Genomic DNA, 10632 nt, shown 5'->3' on the forward strand with positions numbered 1-10632 from the left:
TTAACACCTATGATAGAGCCCATTTCTTTCATCCATGCCATGCATTCAACCCTAGAACAAGGGTTGAGCTCCACCTAAGAGCACCTTTCCAAACCTGACGTTAACTAACCAACGCAGACGTGAATATAATATATATGTTAGAGTTTTTTTGACCTCACTGAGGTTAACTAACCAACGCAGACGTGAATATAATATATCTGTTAGGGTTTTTTTGACCTCATTGGATTGATCATATTTTTGTCTAATGTAATCACAAGTGTGGATTGATCACGTTTCCAAATGGTCCTGGTCTAATTATTATATATTTTTAATTGGAATTTAGTGATTTTTTTTTGTCAAATTTAATTAATAATATCTTTTTATTGTATATATAAATCTAGTACTATGCGAATTTTTTTTTTTTTTTTAATTACGCCGTAAGGCGTTTCCCTTTGAAATGAATTTCCCTAGCCACCGCCGTGTCCTATTGTTGACCGTGGATTTGTGGTGTTAGACGATTGAATGAAGCGTGATCGTTGATCCAACGCTGATCCAAAACTGAACAGTTCCAAAACTGAATAGTTAATGAGGAAGCGGAACGGACGCACGGCCAGCGAGCCATTGCGAGCCATTCGTTTCGCAGCTGACACATGCTTGGCTCGCACTACCAACAAGGGCTCTGCCTGGACTCAAGCTCTGACGGACGATTTCAGATGTTCCTCATTCCGCCTCGCAAATCCCCTAGGCTCAACCTTATGACTCCTCTTCCTCGCCCACAAACAATACAGAAGCCTGAGAGCGCAAATCAGGAGGGCAGCAGCAGCACCCATGACACAGTAGGCCATAACTCGGCCACGTGACGTGGTATGGACGAAAGGCAGCCTGAGGACACACTGAGCAGTGCTTTGGGTTTTGGGGCCGAATTCATTAGCCACTCCAGCGACATGGAGACAAGTGAAATAGTAGCATATCTTAGAGGTTACCACGTTTGTCAAGTTTGTGTACATTTTTACCAGCTCTCTCTCAACAAGGTCTCTGCTATCCTTGCATGCCTGACAAGCTGCCAGATCTGAGAGGTCACCTTTGCAAGCAGAGTCCAGTGGAGTAATTCCCAGTTTGCACATCCAGTCCTGCTTGGTTTGTATGCCAGCGCAAACATTTCAAGTTCTCAGGGTGGAATTCGACCTGTCTTTTATCCGCCAGGTTGGCATTAACTAACCCTTTACCCACATTTTTTGGATCTACAAAAGCCTTTTTAAATTTCTGTATTTCAGGCTCTAAATTGATCACAGTAGAACAATTTAGCGGTTAATTCAGGCTCTTGCAAGGTGGCCTTTCAAATGTTTGAATCGCCTTTCAGATATTTGACACGCTCCCGACCCCTTTACAGATAGTCAAAAATGTAGCAAATTGCTTTGGGTACTCCCTTTCCAGTTTTAGTTTCTTCAAAAATCCCACCAAAAAGAAAAGAAAAAATTGCAGCTTATAAGAAGGCTTCCGCACTCATTTGTATCATGAACTACTTCTCTTTTGGTGCTTCATTAGAATTCCGTTGAAGACTACGAATCGGGGTAATGGAGTATAAGCAAGTTGGATATTTTTGTGTGCTCAAGGCAGGGCCTGTCAGCGGCATTAACAGACCCCAAGAAAAAATGGTGAGGCTTCTGCCAAAACGGGGGGCCATAAAAGGACTGAGCAAATGTTGGCCAAAATCATTCGTTCTTCCCGCAATATCTGTTGCCCTGAAAAAATGTATCGCACTATATCTAGGCTGGACTAAATAGTGGAAAGGTGAGCCTGTGAATTGCAGCCAACATTTGAAAGGTTTTGTAATAAGAGGTCTGCTATTTTGGGAGGTTGTTGTAAATGTACAGGGACCAGTTTTTCTGGGGCAGGGTTATATCTGTACAGAGATCAGCCTTTTTTTCTTGAATTATACTATCAATTTTTTATTTTCTTTTGTATAGAGCTTCTGCTCTCAAAGGGGGCAAGGCACTCGCAGATCCAGCATGGACCTGAATGGTAGTTGTAAGTTAATGCCATTAGAGTTCATTAGTCTGCTCTGTGGCCAGGACTCGCCAGTTAATTGTACAACGTTTGGTTGTATCTTTATACATTTTGATGTAGATTACTGTATAAAGATGATACTTCCCCTCCAAGAATGCGTCGGAGGTAGAAAAGGATACCATGAATTTTTTGCTATGGGACCATCATGCTTGATTTATGTATAAAAAAAAAAGAAAAAAAAAGGGGAAAAAGGGTTACCTTGGGTATTCCAAAATTCCGTATATGTAATCAATGGTTACTGTTTTATTTCAATCGCTAAAGGTTTTCGGTTTACATGTTTTATTTCTTTTAATGATAAATTAAATTAGAAATTGATGTATATACAGACAAGCTTCTTACTCTGGTTCGGAATCCCACATCGTTTGACACACCACAACATCCTCAGATTCATCATCATTTCAAGGTCTAAAATCCCCCAAGAATAGCGTTATCATCTACTAAAGTTCTGCAAAACATTCTTACTCAAGAAACATGATTTATTTTCATATTAGATTTTGAAAATACACCAAAGTCACTAATGCTATGATGATACAACAATAGTTCCAGTATCTGCTGCAATTCATTACATATGTTTCAGTTGATCTTTCAATTGAACTTGTTCTTATAAATGTGGTTGACAAATTCCATAACATCAGTCCCATAGCTTTCGAAATTTCTATTTTCAGGTCACCAACGCTTCGACGCCTTTACTTCTGCCAGTGTAAATGAGACCTTGATTCTTAACCATACTGGCAAGGGCTTCAATTTTTTCTCCGTGTACAGTAATAACAATTTTTAGTTAGTAAGGGTAACAAATATCTAATGGTTTTAATAGATTTTAGAAATCAGGACATTGCCCAAACTGAATGCTATTTCCATATGTATTATAGAATCACTGTAGGCAAACGATGTATTTTCTTAAAATGAATGCTGTGATGTACCATTAAAGCTATTACAACCAACATTATCTGAGCGAAAAACTTTGTAAAAAAAATAACAGAAACTCTCCATGAACAGTGATAACGTAATAGGAAAGCAAATCAACCACAGTATAAAATAAGTATAAGATTATAAGTGGAGAAAATCCTTACATGATTACAAACTCTGGGACAATAATAATGGAGAGAAGAATGATTTCAGAGTTTAGTTCCAGAGAAATAGACAGTCTTCTTGCACCTTAATTTTGGTGGCAAGGGTTTACAATGTACATCCTCTGTTCAGTGTTGTATCTTGCTGTGATTGAAGCATCCTTCTGGCTCCTGTCTTTTCTCTATGTGGCAAAGGTATACAATGTACATCCTTTGTTTAGTGCCGCATCTTGTTGTGACTGAAGCATCCTTCTAGCTTCTGCATTTTCTCTATGTGGCAAGGGTATACAATGTACGTCCTCTGTTCAGTGCTGCATCTTTCTGGCTTCCGCCTTTTCTCTATCTCCTTGTCGCGGTTTCCTCCTCTCTGCACCCATTGTCATCTGAGAAACTCTGATTAATACGACAGAGTTAAGGTTTCTTACTTCTAAGTTCTTTCCAGTTATTTTCACATGGCTCTCTGACATGTGGGTTATGGATCTCTGATCCGGGCTTTGCACTTCAAAGGTATAAATGCTTCGATGCCAAAATTATCTGTTTTAACCAAGGTGAAGAAAATTGTCTCAAAATGGCTTAAATATATTTTAAAAATGAAGACAGTGCCCCAATCTGAATGGTATTTCCATTTATAATAGAATAATTGTGGGCAAAACGGTGTGCTCTCTTGGGGAAATACTGTGACATTTATCTGTGGCTGTGCCATTACAAGCCACTGCATCCAGCAATATCTGAGCCAAAAACTCTTCTAAAACAGTAACAAAACCCATGCATGAACAGTAAAAACGTAACAGCAAAATAAACAAATCCAGTCTATAATTAAGCATAGGATTATAAGTGGAGAAAACCCTGGGGTAGTTAAATACTCCAGGACTATTAACTACTAATCGGAGGAGAATGATTTACAAAGAAATTGTCTTTTTGCACCATAACGTCGGCGGCAGGAGTTTACAATGTATATCCTATGTTCAAATCTGTGTCTTGATGTGACTGAATATTTTTCTGGTTTCTGCCTTTACTCCCTCTTGTCTCCTCGTCCAACGTTGCCAGAGAAACTCTAATAAACACTGCTGAGTTAATTTTGGCCCCTCCTTCACAGTTATTTTCACATGGTCATCCGACTTGTGGCTAATAGATCTTGGTTCCCGTCTTCACATTTCCATGATGCAAATGCTTCGATACCAAAATCATGTCTTAATCTCTGATCCGTGGGTCATGGATCTTTGTTCTGAGCTTGTCACTCCCAGGATGCAAGTGCTTTGATTCCGAAACTATATGTTTTAACACCTGTCCTATGTCCTATGGGTTATGGATCTCTGCTTTCGGCTTTGCATTTCCAGGATGCAAATGCTTTGATACCAAAACTATTTAACTATGGGTCATGGATCTCTGCTTCCGGCTTTGCATTTCCAGGATGCAAATGCTTTGATACCAAAACTATTTAACTAGTGAGAAGAAAGTTTTCTCCAATGGTTTTAGCATATTTTAGAAATCAACGCATTGCCCCGTATTGAATCCTAACTGTAGGCAAGATGGTGTGTTTTCCGGGAAAATGCTGTGGCATTTATGCGTGCCACTAAAAGCTCCCATAACTGATAATCTCTGCGCAAATAATTCTTCTACAACCTCAAAAAGCGTTGTGCATGAATAGTTTAAAGTGAACAGCAAACTACATGAATCCACACCATATATTAAACATAGGATTATACTGGAGAAGCCCTGTCCAGATAAAAAAATTCGAAGACTATATTAATCGAGAAAGGAATGAATTATAGAATTTGGTAGCAAAGAAATATACAATCTTCTTACACAGTGATGTTGGCAGCAAGTGTTTACGATTTACATCCTCTGTTCAATACTGCGATGTGCTGTGACTGTGGCATGTTTTAGGCCTCTGCTTTTTATCCATCTCGTTTTTGATGGTTACTCGTCTGTCCCCGTAACACTGCAGAAGGTAGGGTTTGTAACTGCATTCTTTTTTATAATCCAAAATTGGGTAGTCTTTAAAACCTAGGATGGAAATTTATTGTAGAAAATAAGGGGAATTTTGATAAGATTATGATAAAATTTGGTAGAAATTTTTGAGTAATTTGGATCTTATGCTTTCGGAATGAAGCATTCCTAGAAGGGAGGTAATTGTTATGGCCCTCCAGTGAATTTAAGGAGTCCTGGAACTGGAACTACACTAGTAATGGCTGAGAATTAGTATATATTTGGTGTAAATATATGATATTATTATGATCATTGACATGCACAATTGTCTATGATCATTTGATATTGCAATCTTTTGGGTATCAGGAGTTATTCTCCTAGTATCTGAGGAGTCATAGTACAGCTTATCATTATTCTTCTTAGGAATTGTGCTCCTCATTTATATTTGACGTGTTCAGGGTTTATTATGTTCTTTTGGGTGTTTTGGATCAAAGTAGTCTACTCTGATGAAAATTCTATTGATTCCATATTAACAAAGGATCAACAAAATTGGTAGTGCTAATTCTGCCATGGCAAACCCCTCAGCTCTAGGTTGGTTGCTCTATATGAATTGTTGACGTTCGTTTTTATCTCAATTCTACAGGTTATAACTCTGCAAGTAAAAATAGTATAGAATCGTAGATCCATATTAGCTTTCGTGTATATATATATATATATGTATATATATGGAAGAGGGTTTAAACAGGTTGAAGGAATGTACGGTGAGTGCAGGGTTCCAGCAATTGAATGATGAGGCGACACAGGTAACGCAGAGTATATTTATTTGAAAATTCTTTGTGTCTATCCCTCTGATTATTGGTTACAAATAAGATTGGCTCAATAAATGGGGAATTGATTTGATTTTAAAAATTTCATGCAACGATGTGAAGTGAAATACATCCTCCATTCCTGTAAATTTATGTTCAGTGTTTTTCTTTTTTCTTTTTTATCTGATAGCAGGTGGCTTACGAATATGGAGCGCCAGTAATCATTGAGAAAGAGGTTAACCATGCAGCATCTGCCTTTCTTTAAGCTGAGAATTTCAATTATTCCTCAGTCTGGAAAATTCGGTGGTAGATTTGTGAGTAGTGGGTATTGGGTAGTAAAATGAAGAATCTAAGCATTTATCTTGATTAGATTCTCTACATCCATGGTTAGGTGGCAGCAAAGTTAGATCCCTCATTGCACAGCAATCGAGAGAAACAGGGCCTGCCAATATCACTGTTCGAAATGGTGCAAAAGTAAATTCAACCATTAGCTACATGGATTTTGTTATGGTCTCTTAGGAGCATTTGATTAATAATGGTATTTTGTTATGGTCTTTTAGGTGCATTTGATTAATAATGGTTTTTTCAAAATTTGAGGATGAATTTTGAATTATTTCTTCTATTCCAGAAGCATTGACAACAGTGCAAGGACGAGAGAGCAGCAGAAAATGCTTGGCAGACTGTGCCCTTGAATTTGGCAGGGATGCCTTTAGAGGTATTTATCTATTGATCAAACCATGTCAGTCCTAATGCTACAGAGATTATGTGAAGACTATTTGACCTCACTGTTATGAGAACATATGAAGCAATTTGAACAACTACAGCTACAACGTCAACAATAATGTTTCAGCCTTGCTTAAGTCAATGCAGCGCAATCAAACTTTCCAAAAGCAGAAGTTCCTAAGCGCATTGAATGACAGTCAACAGAATTTCAGACTTCCCTACATTCAGAACATGCATTGGACCACCTAAGCAACTGCTCATCACAGAGATTTTGAATTCTTTTCAACAGGACTAAGATTGGTATACGTCAAAATTTTCTGGATACTCACTCAAAATAGATTGTTCTTTCTACAACTGATCTGTATAATAGTTTCTATGGTATACATGAAAATTGTCATAATTTGTGCATGGAACGAATGGTAGCAGCTTATTATATTTTGTGTATAGCAATAGGTATATACAATCAGTGTATCAGGTGCAAAGAAACTGTCTATGGCTTCAGGCCTTTATTCATCAGACCATTGTAGCATTTCACTATGGTATATTATTGTTTATAGAGGAGTAGACAAGTTGTTCATACAAAAGCCTTCCTAAAGATGAGAAGGCTTATACTTCCAATTTCTGCATAAGAGCAGAAACTTGTATGATAATATTCCTATATTCAATCAGAAGGTTTGTTGTTAAAATCTCCATAGCATTCATGGGATGCATAGCTATAACAATCATCAGATCAGAATGTTTGCAAGAGATCAGGAGACCCATATCTGCAATTAAGTTTCTATATCAAACCATACTAAAGCAACAATATCAAATAAGGAGGAGACATTACATAAGAAAGTCTCCAAGACTTGTTAATATTGCTTGTCATGGTATGAAAAATCTGATTTACCTCTATATCAGATCAGTAAAGATCTTAGAATGAGATCCAGACATATTAATGTGAAAATTTCTGTGTATATTAGATATAAAAGATTTGAGTTTTGGGTTATCAAAGCTATAGATTGAGAACTACATGGATTGCTTGATAGGATGGCTGGTTCGATTTGTATATGAGGATTGCTAGCTTCTTTGTGGTGGTAGTGTGAGATCAATTGGGAATTGCTACTCGTTTCATACTTCAAGAGGGAAATGAATTTCCCAATGATGGCGGTGATGAAGGAACCCAGCAAAAGCACAGAGAATAGCATAGCTGATTGAATAAAAAAATCAATTGTGTAAATACAAATAACACACCCTACAAAGTGATGTCTTCTTTTTCTGTAAGGTTATCATTTTATCAATATTTATAGAACATAAACAGTTAGCAAAGATACAAATGTGAAATGTTAATTGGTCTCTGTTAGTCAATTCCAGTTTGTGCCCATATGGAATACTGTCCAGCGTGTTTCTTTGCAAAATAACAATTGGTTTTCTGCAGTATGAAGGAGCTGCAGCAGAAGATGGCCGGAAGCCAAGCATCTTTGACACTTTCACTCACAGGGAAGGTCTGTTTCATCACATATCTTCATTCATCCCTTCATTTGCATTCTACCCAGTTCCTTACTTTACTTTGGGACTTTCAAGGCCAAGGCTGGAAGTGAGCTGTTGTTTGTTTTAACTGTATTGTCAGGGATTACTATGGATGGAGGTAAGGGAGATGTAGCTGTTGATCAATACCATCGTTACAAGGTATTATTATCTACAAATCTAAGAACAATAAATGTCACTAGGACAACCTATATGCAGTGGCTACTTGTAAGCCATCCTCAAGCTTTATGTGCATGTCCAACCCCATTATTGTTGTTTTCATACTAATGTATCAATAGTTAAACTCCTAGATGATTTGGGTATCAACTTGTTGCAAACTTTCATGTGGGTTTTGAAGGAGGATATTGATCTAATGTCTGCGAGGGAGTAGATGCCTTTAGATTTTCAATCTCATGGCCCAGGCTTATTCCTAGTATATTTATGTTTGAGCTCTGACCACATGTTTAATCCTGAGAATTTAGTAAACACTCAATGGAAAATGGTAGGAAATAACTATTTCACGTATATTGATGCAGATGGCGAAGGACCCATCAACCCAAAAGGCGTTGAGTACTATAATAACCTCATAAATGAGCTTTTGTCCCATGGTAGTATTTATTGACAAACTTGTCTCTCTACTTTGTTTTTATTCCTGTGACTATCATCCTCAAAACTGTTAATCGTTTCACAATGCATGTCTCAGGCATTCAACCACATGTGACATTGTACCACTTTGATCTGCCCCAAGCTCTGTAAGATTCCTATGGAGGTTTCTTAAATCCACAGATTGTGTAAACATCTTATGTCATCTCCTGTTCTTGTTTTTCTTCCCATGTGGGTTGACACACAAGTCAAAGCATCAATTTATGGTGCATTAATAATCTTATGGTTAGAGAAGCAGAGTTCTCTAATCTACTTCGATCTTATGCAGGGAGGATTTTAAAGGTTATGCAGATGTGTGTTTCAGAGAGTTTGGTGATCGAGTGAAATATTGGTCCACTTTCAATGAGCCCAATGTTTTTGGCACTGCAGGATATGATGACGGTGTTTTCCCACCTCAAAGATGTTCCCAACCATTTGGAAATTGTACTGCTGGAAACTCAACTGTTGAGCCATATATTGTTGGTCACCATGTTTTGCTATCACATATAGCTGCTGTGGAGCTGTACAGGAAAACCTATCGGGTTCTTTTCCTCTCTGATCTATGTTCATCTCCATTCATTCTATGAGATTTTATAAATTTCTCGATGAATGCAGGAAAAGCAAAAGGGCTGGATTGGATTAGTAATTTTAGTACATTGGATGATACCTCTTACCAATAAATCCACAGATGTGGCTGCTACTCAAAGAGCAAATGATTTTATGAGTGATTTCTTTAACAATGGGCTGGTGAGTGATTTCTTTAACAATGAATTTTCAAGTTAACTTATGTTTCCAGAACCTTGAGTACCATAGAGCAGTCTCACCAATTGTTATTTCTCCTCTTTTTCAGTTGGGGTTTTCGTAGTGATTCAAATAATTAATAGCTATATTGTTGAAGTGGATGCAAATAGGTGTACTTTTGTTTGGTTGAGGGCAGACAACCACCCTGAATTAATTTCTTTTTCCAAAATCCAGGCTTTTAGACCCATTTGTTTCTGGAGACTATCCAGGGAGCATGAGGAATATAGTGGGTTCTCGATTACCTTCATTTACAAAGGAACAGGCTCAAAAGTTACAAGGGTCATTGGACTTCATTGGTGTCAATCACTATGTTACCAGGTATTGTTTTGATGTTCCAAGAAAAGGTGAACTTATGTCAAGAGACTATGCTCAAGATATGTCCATTGGAACTGCAGGTACGAGAGTCATTCTCACAAATAGATTTAACTCAATAAATCTCATCTTCTAACAGCCTTTCAACTTGGCCTCCTTAAATCTATGAAGAATAACGTTACTGTCTTCAAATCATAAAGGAAAATGGTTTTGATCCGTTGAAGTTTTATGTTATTTTAAATTCAAAAGTGATACATTGCAAGAACATTGGTATTAAGAACATTTTATGGCTGTTCTGTACTGCTTGATGAATGCAGTGGAACGAGATGGAATTCCCATCAGCTTTGATGTAAGAAGATTTTGAAGAATCACATGTCCTATTATAATCATATGTTTTCTTTTTCTTTTTAGCAGGAGCTTTTTATAAATATGAGTATGTAGATTTTTACAGTTCGATAGAAATTTTGGATTTAAACTATGCCTTAATTTAGAAACATAATTCTAAACTGAGAGACAAATAGAATCCAAAAATTTGACTAAACTTTTTATAAATTTTAAACAGTATGTTCTAAGTATGTTTATATCCTGACAAAAAAATATTTACCTCATGCTGAAATTTGTGGCAGAGATCATTTTTGGGTATGCCAGTTGTACCACAAAGCATGCAGGCAGTGCTTGAATATATTGAGGACCGTTCCCATAATACTCCTATTATTGTGCATGAAAATGGTGGGCACTCTTCTTATGTTATTCCTCTACCACAAGTTAGGTTTTTAGGTCCTCAATGAGAGCTCTCTGTA

General features: G+C 37.3%; 1 pseudogene; it reads left to right on the plus strand.

Annotated features, from left to right (window-relative positions):
• The first annotated feature begins 8435 nt into the window (after window positions 1-8435).
• On the plus strand, window positions 8436-9968 carry LOC149163837 (beta-glucosidase 22-like; annotated as a pseudogene).
• Window positions 9969-10632: the final 664 nt, after the last annotated feature.

This window comes from Pinus tabuliformis, chromosome 5_1 (genome assembly GCF_031772625.1).
Source record: "Pinus tabuliformis cultivar Carrire ecotype Pingquan chromosome 5_1, CPIR1, whole genome shotgun sequence".
Lineage (NCBI taxonomy): Eukaryota > Viridiplantae > Streptophyta > Pinopsida > Pinales > Pinaceae > Pinus > Pinus tabuliformis.